This window comes from Megascapheus bottae, chromosome 4, assembly GCF_031878675.1.
Source record: "Megascapheus bottae isolate mThoBot1 chromosome 4, mThoBot2.hap1, whole genome shotgun sequence".
NCBI lineage: Eukaryota > Metazoa > Chordata > Mammalia > Rodentia > Geomyidae > Megascapheus > Megascapheus bottae.
In genome coordinates, this window is record NC_143512.1 from 13,498,324 (window position 1) to 13,514,441 (window position 16,118).

General features: G+C 52.7%; 1 protein-coding gene across 2 annotated transcripts in view; it reads right to left on the minus strand.

The window, feature by feature from the left end:
• The window catches only part of Cxxc5 (CXXC finger protein 5), a 37,818-nt gene extending 29,567 nt beyond the window's left edge, over positions 1-8,251 (minus strand). Inside the window, exon 1 of one of the 2 annotated variants that reach the window (XM_090331410.1) lies at positions 7,697-8,251. The gene's annotated coding sequence lies outside the window, so the exon portion shown is untranslated. Of the gene's footprint in view, positions 1-7,531; positions 7,591-7,696 lie in introns of those variants that run through there. The other variant, XM_090331413.1, reaches the window with a different exon arrangement.
• Positions 8,252-16,118: the final 7,867 nt, after the last annotated feature.

Below are 16,118 nucleotides of genomic sequence, written 5' to 3' on the forward strand. Positions count from 1 at the left end.
CCGCTGCTCTAAGCAGAGCACAGCAGCCAGGGCCCAGAGCCGCCACTGCCCTCTTCCCAAACAAACAGAAAAATAAATAAAACCAGCTCTCATGGCTGGCCAGCCCAGCTGGGGGGAGCGGGGGATGGCAGGAAGGGGTGGATGGGGAACAGCCAGACAGGACCAGTTGCCGTGGTTTCTTTTCCATTGGGTAGGAGAAGGCCAACAAAAGAGGAAAATGGAGGAAAAGGGCAAGGAGATGGTCAAGAGGAGGGGACAGACCCACAGAAAGGTGGGAGGGGGGTGTCACAAGTGGAGGTAGGGGATAGGGAAGTCAGGAGGGACGGGGAAAGCAACAAGGATAGATGCTGCTGTTGGGGCTGTGGGAAGGCAGAGGCAGCCTCTAGGTCAGTAATTCAGTGACAGGGATGGGGGTGGTAGCAGGCAGACAAAGAGGGCTGTGTGGGCTGGGGCAGGGGGGCAGCTTGAAAGGGCCATGAAATATTAAAAAGCCTAGGCCAGTGAGTGACAGAGGTCATAGAAAGCAGGACACTAACTAGTGAGCACTGAGGGACCCCAAGACAGAAGGCTGCCCCCTCCCAACCTGTCACAGCCAGTCTCCCCAGCTCTCTTGCCACCAGCCTTCCTTTCTTTTTTGCCATGGACAGTTCCCTCTTTGCAGTTCCCTCTTCCCTTGGGGTGATCTGGGCACAGCCGGCCTTCCAGAGCTGCCAGCCACCCTAGCAAGAAAGCCAGGAGGCCTGTCAGCACAGCCACTGCCACGGGTGTCTCCTGAGGAAGAAGGGGCAGACATCTAGCGTCCCCTTCCCAGAACAAATCAGCTAAGCCACCACGTTCCTCAGAGACCCACGGGCAGAGAAGGAAGACTGCTTCACAGCTCAGCTGAGCCAGCAGGTCCTTTCCAGGCCCCATTACCAGCCCATGACCTTGGCTAGTCTCTAGCCCCCCAACCTGTGTCATCAGCCCTTCCCCACACCAGACAGGCTTGGTGTATTGAAAGAAGGCAATTAATAGGCAGGAAACCAGGCAGGTAACCCTATCACTCACCCCAAGGTCCGTGTTCTATCAGTCCCATTTTTCAGATGGGAAAGAGAAACCCAGGGAGGCAAAATAATGCACCAAGATCACATACCTGGTAATGAGCAAGCTAGAGTATTGATGCTAAGTATATAAGCAATGTCACTGGGCGATATGAGGGACTCACCACCATAAAAGCCAACTTTTAGCCAGATTTGCTTATAGATGCCTGTAATCCTCCAAAAAGATCATGAGCTCAAAGCCAGCCAGGGCTACATATGGAGGACTTGTATTTTTTTGTGTGCTGGTCCTGGGGCCTGAACTCAGGACCAGGGTGCTGACCTTGAGCCACAGCTCCACTTCCTGCTTTGAGGGCTTAATTGGAGACTGGAGTCTCAGAGGCTTTCTGGCTGGCTCTGAACTGTGATCTTCAGGTCTTAGCCCTCCTAAGGTGCTAGGATTACAGGGGCAAGCCACTGGTATCCCATTGGAAGTACTGTCTTAAAAAATAAAATAAAATAAAAATAAGAGGGGTGCGAATTGCCTGGCATACATGAAGCCTTGGGTTCAATTCCTCGGTACCACATAAACAGCCTTTAGCACAAAGGCTCAAGGAGTGCCTAGGCCTGAGTCTTGAGTTCAAGCTTCATGACTGGCATAAAAGAAAAAAAAGACAAAAGCACCAAGTTCAAGGTAACTAAATGCAAACTGTGAATGAGCCACCACCCATGCTGGGCACTGTGTGATCCCTGTATTCATCTAAAATTGGTCTTGCGAGGCACCACTTATTATCCCATTCCAAAGATGAGGAAAACGGAGGTGTGCGGAGAGAATTTGTTCATGTCACAGATCTAGCTAGAGTGTGATAGGGCCAGGATTTGGAGCCAGGTCTGATGGACTGAATCCTACTGCTTATATATACTTGTCCAGGTGAGGAAGAGAAAGAAAGGGGAGTGAGAAGCACTGAGTGATCTCATGGCTTCTAGGACTTTCTCCTAAAACAAGGTACCATGGAGGAAAAAAAAAAAAAAAAAGGGAGACAAAGAAAGAAAGGAAGAAAGGAAGGAAGAAAGAAAGAAAAAAGGTCACAACTGCCATGCTGGGGAGAGGGGTAGTCAGCAAATGCTCTGGGTACAGGAGTCAAGAAGAGCCTATGCAGGGTCCAAGTTAGGGTATGATATGGAGGTCTATCTAGAAGGATCTTCTAGATCTACTAGGTAACACAAGACTCCTCTCCCAGCACAGAGATACTGAGGTTGGTCTAGGGGCTGGCAGAGCCCCACCCTCCTGGTCCTCTGGGCTCCCAGGGTCAGTGGTAGCAGGAACTAATCACGGTCTCAGCCCCCACTCCACCGACACTGGTGAAAGGTAGGTTGGGATCTCCCCCCCTTCCCAGTCACTACAAGCCCAGAGGGAGGCCAGCATCAGAGGCAGGAAATGAAGAAGAATTTGCGATCTAATTGAGCTGGCGGGGGATTAGGCAGCAGAATGCAATTACTGGGTCTGGAGCTGGGCCAGGGGCTCTGACACCCCAAGATGTAGCCTTGCCCAGGTGACTGGGCCCAACTATTCTCCTGGCTAGAGTCACTCAACTAGGGGGTGGAGGGATAGGTGAGCAAGGGTTGGGGCCATACTGCTCTCCTCAGCATGCTGAGAACTGCAGGGTTCTAGTCACATGTAATACTCAGAAGCAAGAAGTCTTCCTGAGAATTCTTCCCCAGGAGAATCAATGACAACCCTATGGATTCCCTATAAGAAGCAGGTAGACAGGCTGTGATCATGCATGTACATACATGTTTACATGCTCCCAGATAAGCCCTACACATTCATGTTCACCTGCATAAGGTGCAGATACACAGCTGGGGCCCTCTGCTGCCACTAGCTCCACCAAAGGGGAGAAACATAAAAAATACCCATGACCTTAAAATCCTTTTATTTCTGTAATCACAGGCTGCCATTGCCGTGGATACGCGCTGTCACCCTGGCCCCAGCCTGTCTCCCTCCATGGCTTCCAAAACTCCCAGCAGGCAGGCAGGCAAGGAAGCTGCCCAGTTACTGCAAGGGGGAGGGGGAAGGTGGGAGGGAAGGTGACAAGGGAGAGGGCAGAATGGAAGGGGATAGAAAAACACACAATCTGGGCCACAAACAACCAGGTAGGGAAAAACTCAGAAAGAAGAGATCCAGGAAGAGAAAGGAACACATTGCCGACGGCCACCAAAGACACAGACCACTGCCCACACATCTCAGATATGCCACTTCTAGACTGGCGAGAATATTTAAATCCAGACACACACCACTCAGGCAGCCAGACACTCCCAGATTTATAAGCATGTATAGATACACACCAGTCACAAATTTCAATTCTCCAAAATTGCAAACACACACACACATACACACACACACATACACACACACACACACACACACACACACACCCCTTCCCAGATTGACAGAGCCGTATCTAACTTTTAGATACATAATCTCAGCTTCATCAGTAACTGAAGCATGAGGCATGGATATATACAATGCAGCTAATTCACCCTGATTCACAAAACAAAACTACGCACTTCAGGCTGCCACATCCCGACACAGACAGACAAACATTCTACACATTCACTCACAGATTATAGATACGACCCAGAGACCCACGTCCTGGGTCATATGCACACACATCACCCAGGTTCTTACAGGGTAGACCAACAAACTTGTGCAACACAGCCTCATCTCTGCCACTTGACAATGCTTCTGGCTTTAGGAGGCAGGTAGAGAGAGGGTTAGAGATTTGAGGGGGCAGTCCTCTCTCATTGCCAACAGCCTGGGAGGGCTGGCTCTAAACTGGGGTAAGGGAGGCAGACAGCGAGGGGGACATAGGAGAAAGCAGGAAAAAAAAAAAAAACAACAAAACTTTAGTGGGATATTCTTGTTGGGCAGTAGCGCGTGAGTAACGGGGGAGGTTTTTTTTTGTGGTCTGGTGAGTTCCAGCTATGAGTGAAAGTTTAACTATTAATACACTTAATCAAGGGCACTTCACACACACACACACACACACACACACCCCACACACAGAGCCCTAGGATAGGACCAGGTGTGAGGGGAGATCCAGGAAGCTCTCCTACCAGTGCCTGCTTCAATAGGGGCAGTTATTCATATGCTCGAATTTTTTTTTCTTTTTTAGGTACAGGTACTAGGGCTTGAACTCAGGGCCTGAGCATTATCTGTGAGCTTCTTTTGCTCAAGGCCAGTGCTCTACCACAGTTTTTTTTTTGGTGGTTAATTGAAGAGTCTCAGGGACTTTCTTGTCTAAGCTAGCTTTGAACCAAAATCCTTAGCTCTCAGCCTCCTGAGTAGCTAGGATTACAGGTGTGAGCCACTGGCACCCTGCTCAAAAGAATAAGACTTGATATTCAGTGGTAGTTCAATACTTACATATCAAGCCAATGAATGAATGAATGAATGAATACTTATATGTAAGCAGTGAACAATGACAATAAATGGAATAATAAGCAAATTTGCCCTATCTTTGACCAGTTAAAGCATGCTCCAGAACACTGTTTGGGATTAGTTCTGAGTAGATGGGTCAGAACACACAGAGGCCTCTAGAAAAGTAGTTTGGGTCTGACTCTCTCACCCATATTCACATACTTCTACCCCAACTCGTTTACCTTAGGAAGTCAGCTGACCTTATTTCAGACCCATCCTTCTCTCTCCTCCCAGGGAGACCACCATCTCCATTCTACCTCTCAGGAATAACTAAGAGGAAAGGATATTTGATTCCCAGAGACTTGGTTCTTTAGACAGATGCAATCGTACTATATACTCCAATGGCCTCAGTGTCATACTAGACAAATAGGTAGGCAAGAAACCTGAATGGGTAACAAAAACAGAGGTAGTAGCTGGGCACCAATGACTACGGCCTGTAATCCTAGCCACTCCTCAGAAGGCTGAGAGCTGAGGATAGTGGTTCAAAGCCAGCCAGGGCAGGAAAGTCCATGAGACTTTATATCACCAATTAACTACTAAAAACCTGGAAGCAGTGCTGTAGCTCAAAGTGCTATTGCACTAGGCTTAAGTGCAAAAAAAATACAAATTGAGGTAGTCATGGTGGGAGCCCTAGGGCCTCAACCCAGGACACAGAGATCCTCCCCCTTCTTTTCCCCTCCCCTCCCCCAACACGACCCAGCCCAGCTTGGTGGACATTCCAGGCCTCACGTGATAAAGAGAAGGCCACTGGCCCTGGGGTAAGTCAACAGGCTCTGTTGGGGGAGAGATAGGAGGCCCAGGCCAGGGTCACCTGCTGAGCCAGGAAAACATCCAGGCCCCAATACACACATAAATAAGGCACCAACTGCAAACCAGTCAAGGGTCTGTCTGCTGCAGGGAACGTCTCTGCCTCCACTTGGAAAGTGAGGGCAGCATGGAAGGAGGCTCGAGGCTGGCAAGGGCTTCCCCTGGAGTCCCAGGTCCTGCCAGGATGGAAGGGAGACACCGACCAAACTCCCAGCGCAGACGAGGAATGCAAAGGCCAACTTCCCTCAGCTGTTCCCACCCCTCCCCAGGGCAAAAACCAAACTGTCACTCCCTCCTTCCCTAGTAGAGAGGGCAATTTCCGCTCTGGGAGGGGGGTGACAGCTGCAGAGCGGGGCCACCCCCCCTCCGCCAGCTCCAGCTCGACTCTCCTCGAGGGAAACTGCTAAATCAACACCACGCAGTTGCAGGCGTCTCACAGCACGGGCCTCAAAAAAGAGGGTTCCAGGGAGTCCCCATTCCTGGGTTTCCAGGGGTAGCTGGAATCGAGACAGGAGGGTCTCACGAGGGGACGCTCAGTGCTAATCATCCGCCCCCCCATCCAATTAAAAGCTCCCCACCGCGGGGCCTGACCCCACCCCCACCCCCGCGGGCTGGGGCGGCTGAGGTGGCGCCGGGCGTTCAAATCGCGCTCCAAACAAGTCCGCAGCGGCCGCGCTCGCAGCCCCCGCCAGGCGGCCCCAGCGGAAAACTTGAAAGGGACTCTGTGTGCCGGCGGCCCCGGGGCGGCTCCGGCGGGGGCGACGGCCGAGCGAGCACACACGCCCCCCTCCCCAGCGCTTCCTGAGCAAACGCGGGGGTGGGGTGGCCGAGCCCACGACAAAACCCAGGGCTCCAAACTGCGCCCGCCGCTCAGGGGAAGGCGGTCATCCAGCAGCCCGGCCGCTCCCTCCCTTTCAGCACACCCCAATCCCGACTCCAGCTCCCAGACCACCCAGGGCTCCCAGGGCAAAGTCGGGCGCGGTGGCCAAACCTTCAGCGCCCCGTCACTGGAGACCCCCCCCCCCGGGACAGGTCTCTCCGGATGAGTCACTGCAGACCTGCCCCCCCCCACCCCGTCTCCTGGTGCCTCCCGTAGCCTTTGGTACCAGCCAACTCGGGGCACCCCTTACCATTCCCCCGAGAGGAGAAAACATATACCGCTCTCTCATTGGTGGTTTCAGTTCTTCTGACAGGTCCCGGGAAGTCCCCCCCCCATTAAAAACTGGGGTCCCTCACTCGGGTCTATCCTACACATAAACAAAGCCGGACGCACCCCGCCGGAAAGCAGCCCAATGGGGGAGGACAACTTCCCCTAGTCAGAAAATTAACACATTCCTCTTGAGGCGGCTCGGCCCCTCGCCCCCGGGATGCGAAGGGAAGGGCGGGCGTGGGGGAGGGGGTGGGGGTTCGGGGCGGACTTCAGGGCTAAATTCTGGGCCAGGGCGGCGTGACGAGGGCCCGGGACGCCCGCCTCCCCGCCGCCCCGCAGCTAGGGGAACACCCCCATTCTCCGTCCCGGGCTGTACACGCTGCTTGGCACCCGCGGGGCTCGCAGGCAGCCCGAAAGACTCCCCAAGGTTGGAGTGGGGGGGGAGAGAGGTGGTGGAGCACGGCGGAGGTGGGGGCGATACTTAGGTGTGGGGGGGAGGTCAAAGTTGATCAGCCCACCCCTGCACCCCAGGGGCAGCGGGGGCGAGGAGCCGCGGAGGGGAAAACAGAAGTGGCCGCCGCCTCTTCCAAGTGTGGGGGGGGAGGCTCGGCCACGCGTGGCCGAGGACGCTCAGGGCAGCGACGCTCGTCCCCCCCAAAACCCCGGGGCTGCGAGTGGGCTCGGGCGTCCGGAGCGCGCGCCGGAGACATCCAGGAAGCCGCCCCCGCCGGCGCAGCGCCCGCTCGGCACCCAGCCGACGACCCCGGGCGCCCGCGGCTCCAGCGTCGGCGACCACCCGTCCAGGGGAAGCGACCCTACCCAACGGGGAGACCCCCCGGTCCCACCCCACGGCCCCCACCCCGCCGTCCTCGACCCTAAAAACCCCTCTTTTTGTCTGAACTCAGTGATCTGCGACCGAGCAGACTGCGGCTGGGGAAGGCTGGGGTACAGCGGCGGCCACAGAGCGTTCACCGGCGCGAGGTCCCCCAGGCTCCGGGGTTCCGCAGCTCCGGCTGCAGGCGTCCCCCGCCCCTCCCGAACACGGACCCCTCCTTCCCCGTCCCTCCTTCTCCGCACCTGAACTTCGGGGGAACCCGCGCCGCCAAACTTTCCGCCGACTTGCTGCGAACTCCGGCCCCGGCCGCGCACCGAGCCCCGGGGGAGGAGAGGGAGGGAGGCGGGGAAGGGGAGGGGGCTGGACTGGAGGGGGGGGTCGGGGGAGGGCCGTGGCCCGACACCTACCGGCTCTCCGCGTCGTCCGAGTCGCCGCCGCCGCCGTCGCCGCGAGGCCGGGGGGAGGGGCGGGGCGGGGAGCCGCGCTCCGCTCCGGGCACCGCCGCCGCCGCGGTGCGCTCCGCTCCAGTCGCCCGCCGAGCCCGGGTCCGGAGCCGGAGTCGCGTCGCCGCGGCTGGCCCGAGGCGGGGAGGGGGGGGGAGCCTGCAGCACCTGCCCCTCCTCCCCCTCCCCGCGGCCCAAATTAAAAAACAACAAAAAGCAACTAATCACCCCCGAGTGGAGCGGAGCGCGGCGCGGCGGGCGGAGGGCTCAGCGCGCGGCGCCCGGACTCAGCAGGCGGCGGGCATGGCTGGGCGCGGGGCTGGGACGCGGGGCCCGGCTCTGCGGGCTGTGTGTGGGAGGGGGTGAGGCTCCACCGCTTTTCTGGCTCGGCTCGGACGCCTGCTCTCTCACCGCCAGCGCCGCCGCCTCTACATCCCCGCTCAGGCTCCGCCGCCTCTGCCGCCGCCGCCGCGCGCCCGCCCGGGCAGGAGCTCTGAATGCTGCCCGGGGGCTGCCGGCAAAACCCGGACCGGACTCGACGCTCCCTCCTCGTCCCCCCCCCTCCACCCCGTCTCCCCCTCCCTCCTCCCGCCGCCTCCCTCCTAGCGCAGCTCTGGCCACTTGGACGCCGCAGGCTCGGAGGCTGGAAGCCGCTACCACTACGCCTCCGGATGCCCGCGCCCGGTCTAGGTGGGCCGAGGATCAGCTCCACTCGAGAGCCCCGCTTCACCTTTTTTCCGTGCAACTTTACGGGGGGCGGTGGAGGGAAAGGATCGCCCCGCTTTGTAAGGGATGTCTGGGTTTGGAGACGCACCTTCCGGGGTAAATCAGCCGCCCTGGGCCCCCACAGCACCAGCTGGGCTAGAAGCTAAGACGATCGGGAGGGAGGGCTGGGCCGCGCCTCCAGCTCAGGTGCTCCTAGGAACTGTGCCGCCTAGCCCTGGACTGGTTCAGAGACCCCACCCCTCCAGAACACTTCCTGGATCCGTTGGGTACTGGGTCCACCGTGAGAATAGTAGTGGAGACTCCTGCCTCCATTGCACAGATAGGGAAACTGATCCGAGGAAGGACGCTTTGTCTTTTAAGAGGCAGGCGCCAAAACCTAATTGAATCCTGAGGCTTAGGCGACTAGGATACAGAACCAGGACTTGTGAACTCGGTGCCTGAGCAGTACCTGGAACACCGCAGCGCTCAACAGAAACTAGTGGAAAGAGAAACCTCAGCCTTGTCAGAGTAGGTGCCCACTTGGGGGGGGGGAGATTTGGGTTCTGCATATCTTCGGCCTTATTCCATCAGTGCTCCCTCCATCTGCCCAGCTTGGGCTAATCCTATGGCTGCAGATGTCTTCGCAGCTATCCATAGAGAGAGCCCCGGGCTCGTATAATCCCAAACTGCATATAATCAATCCCAAAGTGGAAGTTCTCCAATTCTCTGGGATTCATGCAGGCGGGTTAACAAGCAGAAAATGCTGCCCCCCCCCAACTTGAGCGGGGGAGGGGGAGGAGCAGGGCTGTTGGGGAAGTGGGCCTAGTGTTAAACGTTACAGCCTGACATCTATTGGGGTCCAGATAGCAGGGAGTTAACTGCCACGACCCGACCGCCTCCAGCCACAGGCTAAGCCTCCGTGAGAGAAGCGAAACTGTCTCCCACCTCACTGCTTCCTCTCTCTTCTGTGGGCCTTGGCTGTCTCCCAGCCATAGTGAAGGCCATGGAGCTTGGGTCTCCCTGGAACCGAGGCTCCAAACTGAAGCCTCCACGCCTTCTCTATAGGAGAACTTGGAGCCTGAACCCAACTGGGAGTGGGGGTGGTGTCAAAGGACAGAATTCAGCTGGTATATGGAATATGTAGCCTCACCTTCCACTCCTGACATAAAAGGCAGGCCATTTAAAGTGACTCCTCCTTCTCCTCCCAGGCATTGCAGACCCCCCCCCCCATGGTCTTTACAAAGAATGGCTCTTCTAGCATGCTGGTGAGCCCCTCTCCTCCAACAGGCTTCTTCAAAGCCACTCTTTGTAAACATACCATGCGAAGAAAAGCAAGATGCTTGCTATGGGAAGACAATTTTAAAATGGTGAAGGCACCCAGATGTTCACTCTCACACTGCTTAAACACGCATTCTGGGCCTCACCCTGAGCATCAGGCACTGTTTGGTACTGACCATGTGAGGAAATTGAGGCATATCCAGAATGTCCCAGCACTTAATGTTTGGGGAAGGTGAGGCACAAACTAGGAAGAGGTACCTATCCCATACAAGGATTAGAACCTAAGAGGTAAAAGCACCCTATAGATCCCAGACACCTGAGGTCAGTGCAGAGTGAAAAGGTCTATGCCGGGATCTACACCTTAGGGAATTCCTATTATCCAATTTAGGGGACCATTCCCCCCCCCTTCCACACCCAAGGAGACTACAGACTATAGTGTTCCCAGTGGAGATGATTTCCCCAGGAAAATGGTGATGGCACATGTCTGATCCAACTTAAAGAATAGAGGATTTTGGAATTTTCCCATCTATAAACTAAAACCTGATAGAGGTATTGGAGGAATAGTTCAGTTGATAGAGTGCTAGGCCACGAGTGAAAAAAGAACCTGGACTCTTCAATTAACCTCTAGAAAATGAGAAGCGGGGCTTGGCTCAAGGGCAGGGCAGTAGCCTAGAGCTGAAGAGCTCAGGGACAGTGCCCAGGCCAAGTTCAAGCTCCATGACCCACAAAAAAAAAAAAAAAAAAAAAAAAAAGAACAAGAGGGGAGAGTTCAGGCAGGTTATCCATATGGAAAATGCAATGCACAGGTGTTGGAGGCGTGGCTCAAGAGGTAGATCACCAACCAGTGAGTGAAAGCATCAGATACTGAGTTCAAGTCCAGGTCTCAGACAAAAAAAGTAGTATGTCTAGAAAATGTCCTGCACAAGACATCCACATAGACTTCTCTGTTATAGATAAGAGAGAAAAGTGGAGGACATCTAGAAAGAATGGGATGGGGAGCTTTACCCTTTCCCAAGAACAGAGATCACCACCAAAGGAATATTCATCTCAACATTATTGTTCACCTTTCTGTTGAATTTTCAACCAACCATAGATTTCAAGTTAGGAAGTACATTCCTCAAGTCTCCAACCCCTTTGGTGAAGACAAGAGACCTTTGGCGTCTACCTGCCCTGTCTTCTACAATGGAGTATGTCTCAATTCAGGACTCTGAAACAGCACTCTCCTTCTCATTCATATTCATATCCCCTCCTCAAGCAAGGGCTAAGGATTCAACCCAGAGCTTTCTGTAAGCTAAACAAGGGCTCCATCACTTTCCTCTCCCTCATCCCCTCATGCCACTCTCTTGAATCCTGCTGAAAACACTCATATCTAGCATCGAGGTGTGGCTCCCCAGATCCCTGCCCTGCCTTGGCTTTCCTACCAAGGAAATCCTTGAGCCCTACTGACCAACACCAAACATCGGCAAACCCTTCAGATACTCCCAAGGCCCTGCTTCAGGATGCTAGGACTTTAGATATTCTGTTCCTTCTGCCTAGAAGTGATTTAATCAAGCTCATCTCATAAATTTCCTGGTGAAGACCAATAACATATATCATCTCCACTGGAAATCTTCTCTGTCACTTCTAGTCTGAGTTTGAGCCATACCAACAAGGTCACAAGTAGCCTTTGGGGGAATCAGAAAAACAAAAAAGGGTAATTCTTTGGGTAGCTGAAAGAACATACAGATTGGTCCATGGACAAGCCTTCTAGCCTTTGCTTGGTATCATTTGGAAAGGTATGCACTGCACATGTGCACTCTGGGCTGGCATTGGGCTTGTCATTTATCCTCTCATATGGCTTCAGTAACCACATTGCACAGAAGTAGGTTTTCTTGGGCTCTGTGGCTCAAATGGTAGAGTTGCTAGCCTTGAGCAAAAGAAGCTCAAGGACGAGTGTGTAGGCCCTGAGTTCAAGGCCCAGGACTGGCACACAAAAAAATTCTGTTTCTTTATTTTACTTTATTTTATTGTCGGGATAATGTATAGAGGGGTTACAGTTATATTCATCAGGTAATTATTTCTTAAACCTTGATACCCTTTCTCATGTTTTTGTCCCCTCTCCCTCCCCCCACTCCTTTTGTTGATTTTTTGCAGTGCTAGGGTTCAAATTCAAGGCAGCATTATGCTAGGCAAACTGAATCACTGAAATATGTAGTTGCTGTTGTTGTTTTATCAGTTGTGGGACTTGAACTCAGGGCCTGGGTATCGTCCCTGAGCAATTTTGCTCAAGGATAGAGCTCTACCACTTTCAGCCACAGCTCCGCTTCTGGGTTTTGAGTGGATAATTGGAGGAGAGTTTCATAGAGATTTTTCTGCCCAGACTGGCTTCAAACCATGATCCTCAGATCTCAGCCTCCTGAGTAGCTATGATTATAGAGCCCCAGATGCCCAGCAGAAATAGCTTTTATTTACTTACTAGTCCCCATATCCACTCATTACCATCATCTGTGAAAATTCTTTGAGGCTGAGGGAGGGTCTTTTACTTACTTGAGGCCTGAAGGTTCTAAGTAACTAGTAATAACAATAGCAGCCAACATCTTTCTGATCTCTGAGTTATGTGCCCAGCTTATGCTAATTGCTTTCTGTGCATAATTAATCCTCAGGTTCCCTACTCTAGCCCAGGGTAGCAAAACCAGAATGTCATTTTTTTTTTTTTTTTTTTTTTTTACCAGTCCTGGGGCTTGAACTCAGGGCATGAGCACTGTCCTTGGGCTTTCCTCAAGGCTAGAGCTCTACCACTTGAGCCTCAGCAACACTTCTGGCTTTTTTTTTTTTTCTATGTATGTGGTATGGAGGAATTAAACCCAGGTCTTCGTGCATGCTAGGCAAGCACTCTACTACTAGGCCAAACTCCCGGCCCCCAGAATGTCAATTTATACTTCCATAACCACCTGTTTTAGCTAATGCTCATCATAGATTAAAAGAGCAGCGACAAAAAAGACTGCATGAGGGGAAGTATAGGATTTAGGATCTTCAGGCACTTTGGGCTCCTGTCTATAATCCTAGTTACTCATGGAATTTTGAAGTTTGAAGCCAGCCTACACAAAAAAACCCTCTATTTCCAGTTAACCAACAAAATGATGTACTAGAGGGTGACTCAAGCTGTAGAGTGCTAGCAAGAATTCAAGCCCAGTACTGGCATGCTCTAAAAGCAGCACTCATGCTCACACAAAGATAGCCAGTCCTCACTTTAAATCTACCCCTCTCTGGGCCCACTGCCCTCACCTGTATCACAAAGCACAGAAGCAGGGGTTGGCTGCCCTGCCTGCTACAGCAGAATACAGAATAGTCTTCAATGAGGTCACCCTAGATTATGAACTTCCCAGCATGAACAGAAGCAGAAAACAGCTTTACTGCTCTAGCCTGTGGCCTTGGAGTCTCAGCCCTCACACTTACTCCATTCCTTAGGTTTCATTCACCCCTACCCATGGCCTTTGAAAGGGACACTAAAGGGGGAAGTCAAACAAGCCCTATCTGCGTCCAAAGTGGCCCAGGCTTGCCCATTCCTGAGAAATCAGTTTGGTGGTTCACACCTGGCCTTGATCTGTGTACACAGGAAGGAAGGGAGGACAGAAATGGGGCTCCAGCTCGGGGATAAAATGGCTATGAGGGAGCAGATGCCAGTGCAATCTCCCTCCCTCACTCCTGCATATTTCCCACGTATAGACAACCACAGATACAGCCCCACAAGGAACTTGGCCTGTATGTGCAGGGCCATTTGGGGAAGTGTCACACCCGTGCAGTAGCCCTCGGCTTCTCTAGGTACCAAAGCTGAGACTCCAGGACTCTAAGGACCAGGAAGAGAAGAGGGGAGGCTTTAGTGTAAGGGGACAACACTATGTCACAAATCTCTCAATACTAGACCTAGAGGACACCTTACCCAGAGAGAATACAGCTGGGCCTAAAAGGGCCCTGCCCAAGGCCTGCAGGCTGGGGCGGGGTGGTACTGCAGGCCAGCTAGGGGTGGATGGAGGGGTGGGGCTCAGTTTCCTCTCTCTGTCTCTCTCTCTCTCTCTCTCTCCTCCCCCCCCTGAGGCCCCAGAGAACAGAGCTGGGCTTTAAATACCCTCCTCACTAGGACTTCTGAAAATAGGCTCATCTCTCTCCTCAAATGAGGGCCCCCCTCAACACCCTAGATAGCAACCCTTAGACTGTCCTCGCCTTCAGACCTGGGGGAGACTGGGTGCTCCAGCTGTGCCTGGGGTGGGCCCAGAGATGAACTGTTCTTTGAACTGGTGGGACAGGTTCTGTGTCTAGCTGCCTGGGCAGTCACGGGTTGCTTGCTAGGCCCCGAGGAGGGAGGGCTCCGGAAGGGGCCCCTCGTAAATCGTTAACTCCCTGAGCCACCTCTGGGTCCCCTGGGCCCCACCTACAGTTGTGATTCTGTCTCTGAGTGCCCACCCAGAGGCCCGGAGTCAAAGGTCAGAGCCAGAGGTTTTAGCACCTGGACAAGTCTGAGAAAGGGGCAGAAAGTGCCAGTTAGAGAAGGCCCATCCTCTAAATTTGAAGTTTCTCCCTCTAGTCTGCCCTCCAGCCTTCCTGCTGCAACCCTGACCTTTGTCTTTCCAGGGGGAAAAAAAAACACTCACAGGTGGGCCTCAAGGCAACCCCTAGGCAAGTCTCAGATAATTATGCCAGTCCTACCAGCTCCACATTAAAGAAGTAGGCTTTGAATGAGGTGAGGAAAGTGACAGTATAGTTTTGCTGCTGTTGGGTTTTTCTTTTTCTTTTTTTCTTTGTTTTGTTTTGTTTTGTGCAGGTCCTAGGGCTTGAACTCAGTGCCTGAGTACTGTCCCTGAGCTTTTTCCTGTTCAAGGTTAGCATTCTACCACTTGATCTACAGCCCCACTTCCAGATTTCTGATGGTTACTTGAAGATAAGTCTCATAGACTTTCCTGCCTGGGCTGGCTTTGAACCAGTGTCCAAAGATCTCAGTCTTCTGAGTAGATAGGATTATAAGCAAGAGACCTTGCCACCTAGCCTTAGCACAGTTTTGAATTAGGATGGGGCCCTGGGCATCCCTTCAGCTTTCCTTTCCAGTGCAGAATATGTTAAAGCCTTTATTTGCCTAGTAAGTAATCAGTTTATCAACACATTTGTAGTTTGTAAATAAAGAGACTGGAGCTCTGAGAGCTGAGCAGACTCCTGGCTCTGGCAGCTATGCCTGGATTGGGACCAGTTTTTGTTTTTGGAGTGTTTGTTTTCTCATGCTGGTCCTAGAGCTTGAACTTGGGCCTAGGTGCTGTCCCTGATCGGTCTTTCTCTTTCTTCTTTCCTTCTTTCTTTCTTGTGCATGACTAATGTTCTACCACTTGAGTCAGGCTCTCACAGCTTGTTGCTGGGTAATTGGACATAAGAATCTTACAAACCTGGGGGGAGGGAAATGGGGACAAAAACATGAGAGGGGGTATCAATGTGTGAGAAGTGCATCTACTACCTGGCGAATGTAACTGTAACCCCTCTATACATTACCCTGACAATAAAAAAAAAAAACCAAAAAATGGAAAAAAAAGAATCTTACAAACTTTTCTGCTTAGGCTGGCTTTGAACTGGGATCCTTAGATTTCAGCCTCCTGATAGCTAGGATTACAGGTATAAACCATCGATGTTCAGCTAGAACCTCTGAAGGTGCTCAGCCAAGCCAACTCCTACACTGTAATACTGCTTGGGGAATCATGTGCGTGCGTGTGTGTCTAGAGTTTGAACTCAGGACCTATGGCTCTTGCTTAGCTTTTTTGCTAGCAAAGGGGCCACACTTCCAATGACGGCATTTTGCTAGTTAATTGGAGAATAGAGTCTCATAGACTTTTTCTGCCTAGGCTGGCATTGAACCCCTGGGGAGCTTCTGTTCCAGGGACAGGAGGGAGTGTTTGGGCAGGGATCAGGAGAGAGAGGTGGCTCCGGGAGCTTCCCTAGATTACATTCACCAGGTTCCACCCATGGGGCAGCTTGGCCTCCCCACAACCCAGGAAAACTCCAGATAGGCCAGTGAGGGAGATGGATGGTGCTACCACCCTTTTCACGAGGGAGGCATCTCAAAAGCCAAGGAGACAGAAAAAAAACATCAACTTTTAATCGAGACTGCAGATTCAGAAGATTCATAAGTGAAATGATTCCCTAAGGAAATATAAAAAGTTACTTATGGCATGGCTAAATTGGGCATGCTTCAATCAGGGCCTGTTGAAAAACCATTAAGACATACGCGATGATTTTTTTAGATGTATATATGTGAACTCGCTCTGTTAGGAAGGTTGGCCACTGCTCCAGTTAGAGAGATCTAGCCTTGGCCTCCTGTGTCACTTACCTCCTCCAACTCTGACCCAGAGTTGGAGCAGGAGGGGAAAGTGGGGAGTGAATCCATTAC